Source organism: Polyodon spathula, chromosome 1, assembly GCF_017654505.1.
Source record: "Polyodon spathula isolate WHYD16114869_AA chromosome 1, ASM1765450v1, whole genome shotgun sequence".
Lineage (NCBI taxonomy): Eukaryota > Metazoa > Chordata > Actinopteri > Acipenseriformes > Polyodontidae > Polyodon > Polyodon spathula.
In genome coordinates, this window is record NC_054534.1 from 68941788 (window position 1) to 68959160 (window position 17373).

The following is a 17373-nucleotide window of genomic DNA, read 5'->3' on the forward strand; positions in this document are numbered from 1 at the left end:
GCTAAAAGTGTAAATTCGTGATTTCAGGTACGCGGATAAAAAGTGCCACGCAGCGCACTGCGCTTGCTCGCGCATGTCTAAACAACTTACGCTTAGGAAACACGGACATGGACATTCAAATCTGGTACATTATTCTGTTTTTCATATTTTTAAACTTAATTTGTCATATTTTTTCGTCATTAAGAAAATAGGATGCGAATATTTATCATATGCAATAAATTGGGTGTTGTACTTTTTTTTTTTTTTTTTTTTTTTTACTATTGCAGCTTTGCGATGGACTTTTCATTTTGTCTTGTTCGTCATGAACTGTTTTTTTCTTTTTAGAAAAATTGATTGTTAACATTTTAAGTTTCCCAAAAAAAAGTATGTATAATTTATGGTTTGCAAAAAATGATGTATAATTAATGGTAAATGTACCTCTGTTTGACAATAGGAAAACACATCGCAATTGAGAATTGAGAGGAAGGTGTGTGTTGGTGGGGATCCCTGAATCTCCTGCAGCTTCTTGAAGGATCCCAGGTGTCAGCTTCAACAACATTACTGGGGAGTTGGTTTCAGACTTCTGCAATTGTCTGTGTAAAAAAGTACATCCTATTTTATTTTCTGAATGCCCCTTTATCTAATCTCCATTGGCTCGAAATTGTCAGTACCTTTTAGAATTTTGAATGCTTGAATCAGATCACTGCCTAGTCTTATTTGTTCAAGACTGAATAGATTCAATTCTTTTAGCCTGTCTGCATATGACATGCCCTTTAAACCCGGAATAATTATGGTTGCTCCTCTTTGTACTCTTTCTAGAGCAGCAATATCCTTTTTGTAGTGAGGTGACCAGAACTGAACACAATATTCTAAATGAGGCCTTACTAATGCACTATAAAGTTTTAATATTACTTCCCTTAATTTAAATTAAACACTTCACTATATATCCGAGCATTTTGTTGGCTTTTATTATAGCTTCCCCACATTGTCTAGATGAAGACATTTCTAAGTCAACATAAACTCCTAGATCTTTTTCAGATTCCTTCTTCAATTTCAATATCCCCCATATGGTATTTATAATGCCCATGTGTAATTTTCCATTTGCTTTTATATAGTACTTCCTGGTTTTAGACAACTTCTAGGAACTACTAAAAGTTCAGAATTCACTGATCTCAAGGTGCGACTCGGAGCATGAGATACCAACAATTCCTGTAAATATAAAGGCCCAGAATAAGCAGAATTTTTAAATCAATCCTGAATTTAGTAGGAAGCCACTGTAGTGATTTAAGAACCAGAGTAATTGTTGAACAACGTGTGCGTGTAAGCAATCTGGCAGCAGTTGTAAGCTGAAGTAAATTAAAAGCGCGAAGGCCAGCAAACAAAACATTAAAACAATCTAGACAGGAATAATTGATTATGTAACACATTTTATATTTTATAGCTTACTGCAGTGCTAAGTTGAATGCTGTGTGACTTTGTTTGGACTTGAACACGTTCTAGTCTTCTGTCTGTGTCTGGGAAGTGCACGGATTTAAAAAAAAAAAAAAAAAAATACATTTACCAAATCATGTGATATTATGAAACGAAGCAGACAGTCATATACCGGCACATTTCAAGGTAGTAAAATTAATCAGTAACAGTTTTCTGCGTAACAGAGTGTGTGGGTTTGTGAAGTAACCTCTTTCCACATACATTGAAATATATCTGATGTCAGTTTGAACTATTATGTTATAGTTGCAATCTTCAGGTCAGATTTTATTATAAATGGGATAACTGCATTCACATATGTAAAATCCTTCTTTTTTTAAAAAAATATTTTTAACACTTCAGGTGCTTGTGAACACTGGAGACAATGATTCCCCCTCTCAATCACTTTAAAGAGATTACAAGATACAAAAGGCTCTTGCTAATCTGAACCATACTCATCCAAAACTGTCCTATAATGTGAACTATGCTATAATAATGAAATAAACTCTGATTGCAGTTGTAGAAACTTCAATTTCAGAATTCTGTAACATTTCCAGCAGTCACTGTTTTTTATTCAAATGGCTATTACTTAGCTTCCATTAAATACAAGTATGAAAAACGTAAAACAAAAGTTGGACAAAACGTTTTTATGATTGTACAAAATAGCGACGAGTACGAATGAACAGTGTCTGGTCCCATCTGGTTCGGAGTAGTGAGAGTTTAGTTGTAAACAGAAACGCTGTCATTATTTGAAAATAAGTTATTTTTTAGCCAGTTTATTTTTAAAAAAGTTCCATTGTGTCTGAACTTTATCCTATTTCATCTTGGTGATATCATCGATACAGTAGTTACCCAAGATGGAAGTGAGCAACAAGGAGCATGACAGTCAAAGGGCAATGTCCATGCACCTAACAAACCAGTGGTTTCGTTTACTCAGTTAGAACTACAGTTAGCATAATTATGCAGAAATTGAATTTACCATTAACATAAATTAAGAATAACATATGTTTATGTGATAGTAAGCTAATTCTTAACATTAAACACAAAATCATGAAAATAATTTGACCACACAAACTAAACCTAACTGTGGCATTAAGATGTATAATAACTGAGCCTAGCATTTAGGCCTACGCTTAGCATATCCAGCATTATAACATAGAGATTTTTATTATATGTATGTTATTTGAAGTATAAGGGAGATGCATTGAGTTATAGTGGCTATACAAATGGGTCTATGCTTTTATAAGAAGGTTTTGTAATTTATATACAGATACTACTAATAGCATGGGAACATTTTACAAAGTTTTATTGAAGGTAATACCACTGTCTGTATGTAGTTTTGTTTTTTTTCTACTACTGACTTGTGCGTTTAAGGAGTTACATTGGCATGTTATTCTCAAGGCTCAATGCCCATAGGCGACCCGACCCGTCCCCACCACCCCACACACACTTTTTACAACATTTCGCTGGGTGCTTACGAGGGCTTGAGAGTAAAGCTACGAAAGTATAGATATGGCTGGGGGTCCCCTCTGACCAGTGAGGTACCGCCAGGGACGGCAGTGACTTGGGCAGGGGGCCGGGGGAGTGAGACTCATTTTCCCCCAAAAGAAGGACCCCTGGCTCCCTGCAGAACCACACCGTGTAGATAGGAAAGAGACTGCAGAGCCGTACATAGATGACAGAAAAGGCTGGAAAGAGAAACAAAACACAGAGAGGTTAGAGGTTAGTATGACGGGCTATGGATTGGAGGCCATCTGTGCTGTGGAGAGGAACCGACCCACCCACCCTCCATTGGGAGGAAACCTCTAGTGGATCTGGCAGAGAGGGCGCCCCCACTCCGTGCGTACTAACGACGGACTTGTGAGCTGCTGCAAATGTCCATGGGAAATGACCTGATACATGCCTCCACTGTTGAAGAAGACCAACGCCCCATGGTTTTAATCAGGTGCTGGTTGAGTCCGACGCGCGTTGCAGAACTGGCTGCTCTAATTCAGAAGGAGTTGGGAGAATAAAACTGAGGGGAGAGCCCGGACCTGGACAGAAGGGTGTTGAGATGGGAAGCAAACCAATTTCTTTTCATGATGATTCTTGAAGAGTCGATGAATAGAGGATCTGAAGGGAGACACAAATTTCTTGATGTTTCTGAAGTCCTGATGAATAGGACAAAGTGATTTCTGGGGACTTGAGCGAGGTCAGAGCGCTGCAGGCCGATGGCTGGGAAACTGGAGATTGGGACTGAAAACTCGGAGCAGCACAAGAACCTGAAGAAGGCGACTAGGCACAGAGCTTCCATGACGATGCCATCGAAAGAGGTGAAGCAGCCGCGACGGAGGGAGGAGATGAGGCGAAGGAGGATATCCGATGAGATTGGTTGTCTTGATGGAGAGGCGGGAGTGAGGTTCTTCTCCATGCCCCAGATCATCAGACAGACCTCAGGGATGGAAAGGAGCAGGGGGGGAGGGGACTGGAGGTGGAACTGGTGCTGAATACCTGAGAGGTAATTCCTGATGGAAGGAGGGGCCAGGTTAAGGGATAGCGTGAGGTATGTGATGAAGGCGAGGAGGTGCTGAAGGTTATAGGTGGTGAGAGAGAGATCTGATTCTGGGCACAGAATGTGGTGAAGGAAGACCAAGCGGTAGAATAAAAAGAGCAACTGGAGGCTAAGACATTCTCCCTGAAATTGTGGTCCGACTGGAAGAGGCCGGAGAGTGTGGCATTTAGTGGAACACCAGTTGATTGAAAGGAGGAATTTGCCGCGGGTTGGGGTCTGCTTCAGGGAACAGGCTGTGAAACTTGTGGACCATCACACAACCTCAGTGCTGGGCATGGTTAACTTTTTTTTTTTTTTTTTTTTACTGCAAGGTGTAGTATTCTGTAGTAAAATTACTACAACTGGATTTGAAGAATACAAGGTAATATAGGTAGCAAAAAAGGTTGAGGCAGGAAGAGACTGAGAATCCCTCATAGTGACAATGAAGTGATAGAAAGTTTGGGGTGTGTGAGATTTGCAGCAATAGCAAACCAGCTTAAATTATGTAGAACTTGTGGTGTTATGCTGCCTTCTAGAGGTTGTGATTGGAATTGAAACTGTTGGCTTTAGTGAAGCAGGGTAGCATATATTTGGTTATTGAAATTAAAATTTGTGTCTGTGTATAAAACATTTGCTTTAGAAGAGTTAGTGTAAATAAAGTTAACGTAGGTCTACAAGAGGAGCCTGCAGTATTTAGATGTAACAATTAGGCGAATTGAGCTTGCTCACACATTGCAAAAGAGCAGCAGCAGGAGCCAGAAGATTGCAGTAGTGAGGCACAGGCATGCAGTGCCTGTTAAAGTTGCCTGGTCACCATGGCAACTTACCACTCCCAGTAGTCACTCTGAGGTGTTGCCATGGTAACCATGGTCTGTGAGGCGCTGGTGGAAAAGAGTTCCTGTACAGCAGTGTCGTTGGAGCCAGTCTTTCTGATGAAAACGCGGACCAAATTTAGTAATGGAACTCCAGCTGGGCTGGAGACTGGATAGAGCAGGAAAGACTAACGTTGGAGATCCTGCAACTGAATAGAGAAGCTGAATGATGAGACGAATCACCTGAGCAGGTGGAAAATAGCTGATAATATCTTGGCAGCGTTATGCAGAGAAATGACCTGCAGTGAAAGGAGAGAGGTTTTAAATATTAGCGAAGATATTAGGCTGAAGCATGAATGTTGGAGTCTGAGTGTTTGTTATAAAACAAAAAACAAACACAAGACCAAGAGAGGAAGTAGTGCTAGGTTAATATAGGAAAAAAGCGGAGACTGACATCCGGAGCTGCCAAACGGAACTCCCATCGCTGCCCTGGCCATGCCCCTTGACTGATGGGGCGAGCACTGTGCGAGGCTATTTAAAGATGACTAGAAATGAGCCCCCCCCCCCCCCCCCCCCCCCCCCCCCCCCCCACGTGAATGAGCGGGCTAGAGTGGGTGGCATAGAGAAATGAGGTAAACAGTGAAAAAAACGCAGTGAGAACGCTCTTTACAATGTCCCCCAAATTACGCATAAAGGCTAACATAACATGTATAACCAAATAATCGGTTATACAAGGACATGTGTGAAGCAAAGGAGAAGCCATATTAATGGGGGATTTCAACTTCCCCCGGATAAAATGAGAAAAGCCGGTGGGAAGCACAAGAGACGGAACTGAAATGGTAGAAATGATAAACAACTGCTTCCTAACACAATTTGTCAAAGCACCAACTAGAAGTGAGGCATGCCTTGATTTAGTCTTTTCAAACAGGACAAAATAACTATGAAGTACTTTTTAAAACCGAAAAAGTAACTGACCAAAGCTAAGGTAATCTATGAAGGAATGAAACAGAGACTAACAGAAGTAGATTGGAGTTAAATAGAGAAAACATAAACAAAGGATGGCTGTTTTTCAAAAATGTGGTACTAGAGGCACAAAACAATTACAACCCAAAAGTAGACAAATTAAAATCTAAAACAAAATTGCCAAAATGGTTTTACAGATCAATGTAAAAAATTATATTCCGCGAAAAAAGGCACTTTACAGAGCGTTTATAAGGGACCATAAACAAAGTACACAGAACGAGTACACATAACTGCAAACACAAGTTAAAAAGGAAGTTAAAGGCCAAGATAGAGATAAAAATGAACATTGCTAAGGGAGCTAAACCAATTCCAAAATGTTTTTCCAATATTACAACAGCAAGAGAAAATTCAAAGAGGAGGTTAAATGTCTAAGCGATACAAATAGCAAAATCACAGACTAAGAAAAAAAATAGCAAATACACTACCAGTCAGAAGTTTTAGAACACCTCCATATTTTCCAGTTTTTATTGAAATTTACGCAGTTTAATGTCTCAGTGTACTCTGAAATTAAAGCATAGATCAAATAAACAATTGGAGATTAAAAATAAATCATAGAATCATTTGTTTAACAAAGTTTAATCTAAATTTTTGACTGAAAGTAGCCACCTTTTGCAGATATAACAGCCGAACACACTTGCGGCATTCTTTCTACAATGGAAATCAAATATTGTTCGGAAAGTTCTTCCCAACACTGTTGCAGAAGTTCCCACAAATGTGTTGCACTTGTAGGTTGCTTTGCTTTCACCCTTCTGTCCAGTTCATCCCAAACCAGCTCGATGGGGTTTAAGTCTGGAGACTGTGCTGGCCATTCCATGATTTGAAGCCTACCATGTTGTTCTTTTCTTCTAAGGTAGTTCTGACATAGCCTGGAGGTATGTTTTGGGTCATTATCTTGCGGTAGGATAAACCCCTGACCAACTAGGTGTATACCAGTGGGTATTGCATGGCGTGGCAAAATGCTGTGGTAGCTGTTTTGGTTCAGGGTGCCACTCACTCTGTGCAAGTTGCCGACTCTGGATGCAGCAAAAGAGCCCCAGACCATCACGCATCCTCCTCCATGTTTGACAGTTGGTGTCACACACCGAGGAACCATCCTTTCGCCTACTCGACGGCGTACAAAAACCCTGCGTGATGAACAGAAGATTTCAAATTTTGATTCATCGGTCCATAAGACCTTCTTCCAGTCTTCAGTAGTCCACTGGCGGTGCTTCATGGCCCAGGCAAGCCTCTTTTTATTATTTTGCCATCTTAGCACTGGCTTTCTTGCTGCCACTCGACCTGTCAAACCTGCAGCTTGAAGTCTTCTCTTCACAGTTGAAACTGAGACTTGCTTACTTTGACCAGTGCTAAGCTGTGCTAGAAGCTGTTGTCCTGTCACGCAAGCTATTGACTCAGAAACTTGTCTTCTGATTCTGTTGTGGCTTTGGGTCTGCCAGACCTCTTCCTGTCAGAGTTTGCTCCAGTTTCCAAGTGCCTTTTGATGGTGTAGGAAACTGTACTCACTGACACCTTGGCTTTCTTTGCAATTTCTCTAAAGGAAAGACCTTCTCTTTTAAGGGTTATAATGGTCTGTGTCTTCCTTTGTTAATTGCCTTTTTCTCACCATTATGATAGCAATATACTACTTCCTGCAGTACAATACTGTCCAAATAATGCTTAAGAGGGTGTAGTAACACAGTCTGTTCCAACACTGCTTTTATACAGACAGAGGGTTTGTAAGTAAACAACAAAAGTTGGGACACCTGTAGGAATTGTTAGCATCAACTTTCAAGGCTTAATTTACTTCCATTGCTGCAGAACAGCTGTAAGTTGTTAACCCATTACTTCTTCCCTGAAGAAGGCCTTTTTATATAATTCTGAAATGTACATTATTTTTCAGTTTTTGGTAACCTAAACTTTTTTTAATCTCTGTCAGTTTACCGCTTACTTTTGTACCATTTCAGGTTATTCACTGGACTTGAACTGCTTAAATTTCAATAAAAACTGGAAAAATGGGGGTGTTCTAAAACTTTTGACTGGTAGTGTATATTAAATGATTACTTTTCTCAAGTTTTTACAAAGGAGGATATAGACAACATGCCCCACATGTCAACCTGTTCCTATCCAGTTTTAAATAACTTTAGCATAACTGAGGCATAAGTGTTAAAGGGACTAGGACCTCTTACAATAAACAAATCCCCTTGGTCAGATGAGATCCTCTCAATAGTACTCAAAGAAATGAAAGAAGTTATTTACAAACCGCTAACCAGGATCATGCAGAACAATCTCTTGACACAGGGGTGGTACCAACAGATTGGAGAATTGCAAACGTAATACCGATCCACAAAAAGGGAAACAAAACCGAACCAGGTAACTACAGACCAATAAGCCTGGCTTCTATTATAAGCAAACTTATGGAAACTATAAATGGAAAATTACCTATATGGTAACAGTGTCCTAGGAGACAGTCAACATGGTTTTAGGAAAGGGAGATCGTGACTAACTAACCTGCTTGATTTTTTTGAAGATGCAACATTGAATGGATAATTGCAAAGCATATGACATGGTTTATTTAGATTTGAAGGGATCAGTATTAGGTAATCTGCTATTCTTAGTCTACATTAAGATTTGGATTCTGGTATAGCAAGCAAGTTAAATTTGCAGATGACACAAAAATAGGAGGAGTGGCAAACACTTGCAGCAGCAAAGGTCATTCAAAATGATGTAGACAAGATCTGTATATATACAGTCTGGATGTAATTAATAACAACCTCTATAGTGTTTATACAGTACTAAACTTAATTCACTATCCATGTACAAAAGTGTGTAGAGTATGATTCAAACTGCTTGGAGTTTTCTACAGTGTGAGTGCGGTACAATGCAGCATATCCAGCAATTAATAGGACATTATCTGAGCCATTTTTGCCTGTTTTTTTTTTTTTTTTTACCACCCTGTTCAATACCGATAACAAAAAACACACCAAAAGAAAGACGCTTTTTAGAAAGAAAAAAAAACATTGTAAAAAATATTTTGGTCAAATCTAACAGTGTAGCATGAAACTGCAACATGTAAGGAACATGGAAAAAATGTTTTTGAACAAACTGGATAAAAAATAAAGGAATTATGACCATATACACAGACCAAAAGCAACCAAAAAAAAAAAGATTAATTGAAAATGTGCAAGAGAAAACAAAAATAATAATAATAATAAATATTCAAATGATTAGTCCCAGGCACCCTGATCATGTGGCACAAGATGGGCCTGTTCACTGTGGCTTGACCAGGGTAATGTAACCCTAAATAGCTGGTCTTGTGCATCTGATCCACAGAAAAAAAAAAAAAAAAAAAAAAAAATATATATATTTTATTATATAATCCGGGAACTTTAGGCCCTTGAAAATGTTTGGTTTACTGCACCAAGGAAGGTCGGTCTCAGCCCCAAGGTAGGTCTGTCTTCAGCCCAGCAGCAATGTTCCAAAACATTTGCATTCAAGGCTATCTCCTAATATGGTCATCTACAGGAAATACACCAGTAGAACCTTGTTTTAAAGAACTGAATCACAAGTTATCTCTCACAGTGCATGAATAAAAAAAGTTAAAGGGCCAGTTCTCCGGTGGGATAGTTATCATTGGGCGGACCCTAGTATGGATACTGGTACATGGTATATTGAAGGGATATCTATCTATGATACTCCAAGAAACTGGCAGAGGCAAAGATGTATAATTGTATTATTGAAAATAATACAAAATCATACAATTATTGAAACAAGCTTCTGCACATTATCCCATTTGCATGACTCAAAGGGGTGAGGGAAAGTAATGCCTCCATCCTCAGCTAGCCTATCCTCTGCCTGTCTTACCAGCAGTAGTCCAGTGACAGAGCACATGATGAGCTAAGGTAAAGACTCTAGAAGTGAAGGATTAGTGCATTACCTCACTGCATGCTTATTAAAAACTAACAAACAAAATAACAATGTACCAAATAGAAAATTAAGAAAATAAAACAGTTTGGTGCAGTAGATTTTAGCTTATAGTCATTAAGTCTAAAGCCATATTTTGTTTGAATTAAAATCTGTGGTATGAGGTATTTTCATAATAACCAACCAAAGAATGTGCTTCAAATGCCTGCTGTTCACACCTTTGGACAGTAGAGGGAGATTTAAAATACTTGACATGCTTGTATGCAAATACGTGTAAAAATTGTGTTTTTATTTATTGTACTCCATACTTCTCTTTAACAATGCTTGAAGTCCTAACAAATGTTTTAAAATCCATATACAAGCAGAATATCCCTTTCACCACCCTATAATTGTGTTAAGAGATTGTTATTGGCATTGTGATTGTGGGACGCAATATGAATGTGGTAGGCTGTCTGGGGTGGCAAAATGTGTAGATGCACATTTAAATTTTTCCAACATTGCACTACATACTTAGCCCACATTCCCCACCCTTCCCAGCCTTTACTTTTAAATATAGGGTATAGGGTTTATTTAGATTTCCAGAAAGGTTTTGACAAAGTCCCGCATAAAAGATTAATTCTCAAACTCAGCGCAGTAGAGAGTCAAGGAAATGCATGTACATGGATTAGTGAGTGGTTAATATGTAGAAAGTACTGATTAGAGGAGAAACCTCAAAATGGAGTGAAGTAACCAGCGGAGTACCACAGGGATCAGTATTAGGTAATCTGCTATTCTTAGTCTACATTAAGACTTGGATTCTGGTATAGCAAGCAAGTTAAATTTGCAGATGACACAAAAATAGGAGGAGTGGCAAACACTTGCAGCAGCAAAGGTCATTCAAAATGATGTAGACAAGATCTGTATATCTATGTACTGATATTTATTGCCATGGTTAATATTTTATTTTAGATTTTTGATGTTCGCAACCGTGCAGCCTTGACCTTTCAGACTAACACCAAAGTGACACTAACAGCAAGTTTTCATGTGTACCATTGGAAAGGAAAACTGAATGTGTGCTTTGAAGCTCTTCGGGGTATCATTAAAAAGGGGTTTTACATTTCAACGTTTGGTGGTATTGAACTTTAGATAATTAAATAATTTAGAAGGAAAGTTGGCTTTTACAGAGCTTCTGTTATGAGTAGGTTTGACAGAATCTTTCAGCTAATCAGAGTGCATGTCTCGCCTTCTGTATTTCACAACAAATCAACAAAACCCTATTCATGACATCAACAGTGCTGTATTCTCCATATCAGCATAGCTGACATCACCTGTTTTAAAAATCATACCTGAGACACTTCTCACAATTCAATGCAAGTCCATTTCAAATGGTGACATCACAATCAGCCGTGAAATGAAATTGACAACAGACTAAATAAAGGTTGGCAATGATAAGTAAATATAGCAGGATTTATAACTTGTATATAAATAATACAGCAATAGGCCAGTGTAATAAATTGATATGACTGCGAGCATCTATGCAAAATTAATAACAACAACGAGTAAAGAAAAAATAATTATATTAGGCATTTCATGTGTTCACACTTGTAGGTCTTATGAAGTATGTTAATGGTTTTACCTTCATAGTTGCTTTGTTGAAAGCTTGAAAACCAGTGTTGTGAGCTTCTATTAAAACACAAAAAAAGAGAAAATGCCTCTCTTAAACCTTAAAATGAACTTGTTTATTGCTCACTTTTTCCAACATGATTAACTTTTCAACTGCAGAAATGTATAAAAGCAGCAATTCCTTCCTATGAACAGTTACCGGACCATGTGAAGCCATTGAAATGTTGCTGAAAGCACACATCCTGAAGCTATCCAGGCACATATTATGCACAGGCTGAAAACTTCAAGCAGCTGCATGGGAATTGATAAGATAACAAACACAATGTACTGCTGTACAGTATGTTGCATAGAGTTTATCCAGGAAATCGGACACTGACTTAAACAGTGAATTACTTAATTATACAGACAACATCGTTGGCAGATTTACAAGTCTCACATTTTCAAGGTAGTTCTGTCTGACAACAAACTTTGTTTTTTCATACACTCCTCATGTTATATTTCAGTAAATTTTTATTAAACCTTTGGAAAAAAACACAGAAACCTGTAAATATTTTATTCACTTTTCATAGATGATATTGAGGTTTCTAAAGCCAATTTCTTTATTATGATGTTTTGGATTACACGTCAATTCTGACAACTCTTGTCCAGAATAGCAAAAGTCTACTGTAATGTTTACATTTACACATACTATAATTGTATTAATTCATATCACAATTCACATGTCATCATTATAAAATATTTATTGTGCAATCATGGGAGGTTATGTAGCATACAGTAAAGTTCAGTGACCAGTGCTATTTGGAAAGATCTGTTTCAGAACCATATTTCCTATTTTTGGCTACGATAATACAGTCTGGATGTAATTAATAACAACCTCTATAGTGTTTATACAGTACTAAACTTAATTCACTATCCATGTACAAAAGTGTGTAGAGTATGATTCAAACTGCTTGGAATTTTCTACAGTGTGAGTGCGGTACAATGCAGCATATCCAGCAATTAATAGGACATTATCTGAGCCATTTTTGCCTGTTTTTTTTTTTTTTTACCACCCTGTTCAATACCGATAACAAAAAACACACCAAAAGAAAGACGCTTTTTAGAAAGAAAAAAAAACATTGTAAAAAATATTTTGGTCAAATCTAACAGTGTAGCATGAAACTGCAACATGTAAGGAACATGGAAAAATGTTTTTGAACAAACTGGATAAAAAATAAAGGAATTATGACCATATACACAGACCAAAAGCAACCAAAAAAAAAAAGATTAATTGAAAATGTGCAAGAGAAAACAAAAATAATAAAATAAAAATATTCAAATGATTAGTCCCAGGCACCCTGATCATGTGGCACAAGATGGGCCTGTTCACTGTGGCTTGACCAGGGTAATGTAACCCTAAATAGGTCTTGTGCATCTGATCCACAGAAAAAAAAAAAAAAAAAATATATATTTATCAGAAAATAGGCCCTTGAAAATGTTTGTTTACTGCACCAAGGTAGGTCTGTCTTCAGCCCAGCAGCAATGTTCCAAAACATTTGCATTCAAGGCTATCTCCTAATATGGTCATCTACAGGAAATACACCAGTAGAACCTTGTTTTAAAGAACTGAATCACAAGTTATCTCTCACAGTGCATGAATAAAAAAAGTTAAAGGGCCAGTTCTCCGGTGGGATAGTTATCATTGGGCGGACCCTAGTATGGATACTGGTACATGGTATATTGAAGGGATATCTATCTATGATACTCCAAGAAACTGGCAGAGGCAAAGATGTATAATTGTATTATTGAAAATAATACAAAATCATACAATTATTGAAACAAGCTTCTGCACATTATCCCATTTGCATGACTCAAAGGGGTGAGGGAAAGTAATGCCTCCATCCTCAGCTAGCCTATCCTCTGCCTGTCTTACCAGCAGTAGTCCAGTGACAGAGCACATGATGAGCTAAGGTAAAGACTCTAGAAGTGAAGGATTAGTGCATTACCTCACTGCATGCTTATTAAAAACTAACAAACAAAATAACAATGTACCAAATAGAAAATTAAGAAAATAAAACAGTTTGGTGCAGTAGATTTTAGCTTATAGTCATTAAGTCTAAAGCCATATTTTGTTTGAATTAAAATCTGTGGTATGAGGTATTTTCATAATAACCAACCAAAGAATGTGCTTCAAATGCCTGCTGTTCACACCTTTGGACAGTAGAGGGAGATTTAAAATACTTGACATGCTTGTATGCAAATACGTGTAAAAATTGTGTTTTTATTTATTGTACTCCATACTTCTCTTTAACAATGCTTGAAGTCCTAACAAATGTTTTAAAATCCATATACAAGCAGAATATCCCTTTCACCACCCTATAATTGTGTTAAGAGATTGTTATTGGCATTGTGATTGTGGGACGCAATATGAATGTGGTAGGCTGTCTGGGGTGGCAAAATGTGTAGATGCACATTTAAATTTTTCCAACATTGCACTACATACTTAGCCCACATTCCCCACCCTTCCCAGCCTTTACTTTTAAATATAGGGTAGCTAGCTAGTGTATCTGGGTAGCTAGTGAGTCTTGTGTGTATAATTTGTGAAGTTAAAAGGATGTTTTACTGTGGTCCTTTATAGTGGATGAAGCCTATGCTGTCGGTGTTACCAGGAGGACAGTTAACCAGGTGATGAAAAGGTGAAATTTAGCTATTAGGTCTAGGATGACCTGTGGAGTGAGATGATAACATTTAATTACATATAATAAACTCCAGAATTAATAAAGAAATATGAGATTTTTAATCTATACCTTTCTCAATCAAGAAAATGTACCAAGGAGATGAGGAAATTACCTTTTTAATCCTGCTCTCAACTGTTGATGGGGATATTGAATTCAACAACACCAAAAAGAACTGGAAGACTTCCTGTATTGATGGGTGATGTCATCGACCCCTAGCATCACAGTCTCGGAGTTAATGAGGCTGGATCAGTTTACCTGGGCTCAACTAGCTCTGCTATTCCCTACAATCAATGTATGCTTTAAAAAAGACATCACTGTATTCCACAGTACAGAATTAAAAATGAAAGTGCCCTTTACTCTAGAAAAAAGCAGGTAGCAAACAAAACCACACCCATTTCAGCACAGTCATCCAACATTGTGGGTTAAGCTGTGATGATTTACAACAGGATGCATAAAAAATGTTGCAATATTTGAAATGGTGTCTTACTGTTATTATTCTTGGAAAGGTTAAGTATAAGAGATTGCCTTTTATTTCATCGAAAAACAGTAGAGGAGTCATGTCAAAGTGAGCTGACCCATTACAGAGTAGTGTTACTGTGCAACTGGTACTTTAAAGGGTTAAAGGGTTTTGCACCAGGGAGGATTCTGAATCTTATGACATCATTCTAACTCACTATTGTGTCTTAATGGGGGTACAATTTGACAGTCATTAGCTGCAGTGGGTTACCCTATTAGCCCCTTTTTCCTTTTACCTATGGAAGCCAGGGTTCAAGTCCAGCTCAGCTAACAAATAGGTTTAGCATCACATATTAAAGTAATTTAGTGTAAAATATGGGTGCAATATGTAGTGTAATATTTCACAATATATTGAGATTTGAGAATATATAAAACAATATCTAGCACGTAAATATATTTAAATGTACTGATAAATACACTGCCAGGCTACTTTATTAGGTTGGGCTTCAGTTTACTGTCACCACAGCATGGCATAGACTCCAGAAGGTCCTGGAAGTTGTCTGGAAAGGTATTATTCCATTCAGTAATAAATATCTCAGACTTAAAAAACATCTTCAACCATTTTTCCCAATGTCCATTTGTGGTCACAGCTGGGTCTCTTGTTGACCACTTTCCCTTTGTTTTGCTATTGCTAATACACTATGATGACGGATTACCTAGGAACAGTCTACCAACATGACTGTCCCTGCCACTGGCACCTGCTCGACATCTGCATCTCTAATTCAAGCCTATGCCAGTGGGATAGACGTCCTAATGAAGTGGCCAGACTGTATTTGGTGGCATGTATTTAAATATTTAAAGGTTAATAACATTGCTGTGGTGTTGACTTATAAGGTAATGTAAGATAGAAAATTAACAACTGATGGCTGAGGTTTTTAAATTAATTATTCAAAAAAAACAAGTATACACTTCATAGCTGCAAGGGCAACCTTATCCCCTTTCTTTTAGGCTATTTGCTTGACTTTTAAACTTCACTTCATGATATGCAGATATTTCAAACATGCTTTAGAAAGAAAGTTGTTACTGCTTTCTGATGCTTAATTGTTAAATCTGGTTATGCTGAATTAAAGTTAAACGTATGAAATATATTAATGTATGAGGATTAGTTATCTTAACTGAGGTATTCTTTTGGTTGTTTTGATCCATTTTGACTTTTGAGTGTAAAGACTCATGTGGTCTCAATACATCATTTTGAATAACATCTAACCTCCCAAGTACACCTGGTACACAAGAGTGAAACCGTTATCATGTACCCCTGCAACCTTTGGTCTTCTGTGGATGAAAGAAATACTACTTTTGCTCTATGTTGCATTACATCCACAAGAGGGAGAGTGTCGCTTTAAACATCAGTTTTAAAAAAATCACCAGGATGAGATGAAGGAAACAGACAATAATAATACAAAAACAATAATACAAAACGTGAAACAATAATACAAAATATATATATATATATATATATATATATATATATATATATATATATATATATATATATATATATATATTGAAAACCAAACCCTTGTCAATTCCTATATTACTGAAAAGTCGTCATACTTCTCTGTCAATACATTCATATACAGTGCAGTGACTTTTAAATAATGTCTCTCAGGGTTCACAATCCTCTCGCTGTTGTTTAACCGTATCGACCCGTGCTAGCGAGTTGCAGTCTTTCAGATGCTTTAATTGAGCTCTCACTATTATAATATTGTTAAACTGCTTCTGCCCAATTTTAGGCCTAACCAACCAACAGTTTACTTAGTGCTCTGTCGTTTTCACTGTGCGGGTGATCATATGTCACATAATTCTACTATTTTTTTCTTTCTAAATTGTTCATATTATGACAATTTATATTTCATCTTTTCAGTGATCTTGCCAGTTTTTTTTAGCTTCAGCTTTTAGAAAACCCCAATGTTTTTAGATGCAAATAAACTTTCTTCGTTAAAATTCCCATGAAAACAATAGAAATATCCTGCACAATTGTATGCCTTCATTTATTAGCTTAAATACGTTATGCACAACGCACACCGAAAGAGAAGCAATTATAACTGTGGTCTCGTTTAAACTTGTTGCAATAGTAAGGTATTAAATGGTGTATTCTCTGGTTACCCTCATTTAATGTATGTGTGTCTGTTGTATGGCAAAAAAAAGTGAGACGGGTGGCGAACGTGTTAAGATCTAGTGCTTTAGGGGCTCACGCCACTCACTTCAGTCTGGGCGGTTCCATTCTGTCCGCAGCAGCAGTAAAGTAACCGAGCTCGCAAAAGTAACAACACAAATATGGCGCCTGCTCCTACAATCAGCAACAGATAAGACGACCGCAAACAAGAGAAAAAGAAAGTTTCCAGACATCTCTAAAGCTTGAAATTAAACGGTTCCAGTGGCGTGCTTCTGGTCTGCAACCAGGGTGGAATCTAGGTGCAAACTCCACACTGCCTTCATGCCGGCATTGTTAGCGGTGTAAAGAACAGCAGCTGGTGAGTCACTCCGTTGTTTTTATTAGCAGTATTTAAAGAAGTCTGAGTAAACTTCAGACGAAAGACAAATTGTTGCATCTTTCTGATTTATGTGGAGAGGGTTGTGAGTCCTTCCGGTCTGTTCACGTTTATATTGACAGTAAAATGCAACTGTGTGTCACCGTGTGATCATCGCAACAACTCGTCTATTTTGTTTTGACACTGCTGCTGAGGTGCTTCCATTTCGCAATTGGGAACTTACTAAAATGTGATACTTATTATTTTAACGTTGTTAAAATTTCCACACACGCAGAAATGCAACCTTGCTTATAGTTGTCAGATGTTTCGGTCGTGTATTTATTAAAGGTGCATTT

General features: G+C 37.6%; 1 protein-coding gene across 2 annotated transcripts in view; it reads left to right on the forward strand.

Moving 5' to 3' along the window:
- Positions 1–16757: 16757 nt before the first annotated feature.
- Positions 16758–17373, forward strand: part of LOC121321667 (DENN domain-containing protein 4C-like) — an 86339-nt gene continuing 85723 nt past the window's right edge. For both annotated transcript variants that reach the window (XM_041260666.1, XM_041260661.1), the window contains exon 1: positions 16758–17020. The gene's annotated coding sequence lies outside the window, so the exon portion shown is untranslated. The remainder of the gene's footprint in view (positions 17021–17373) is intronic.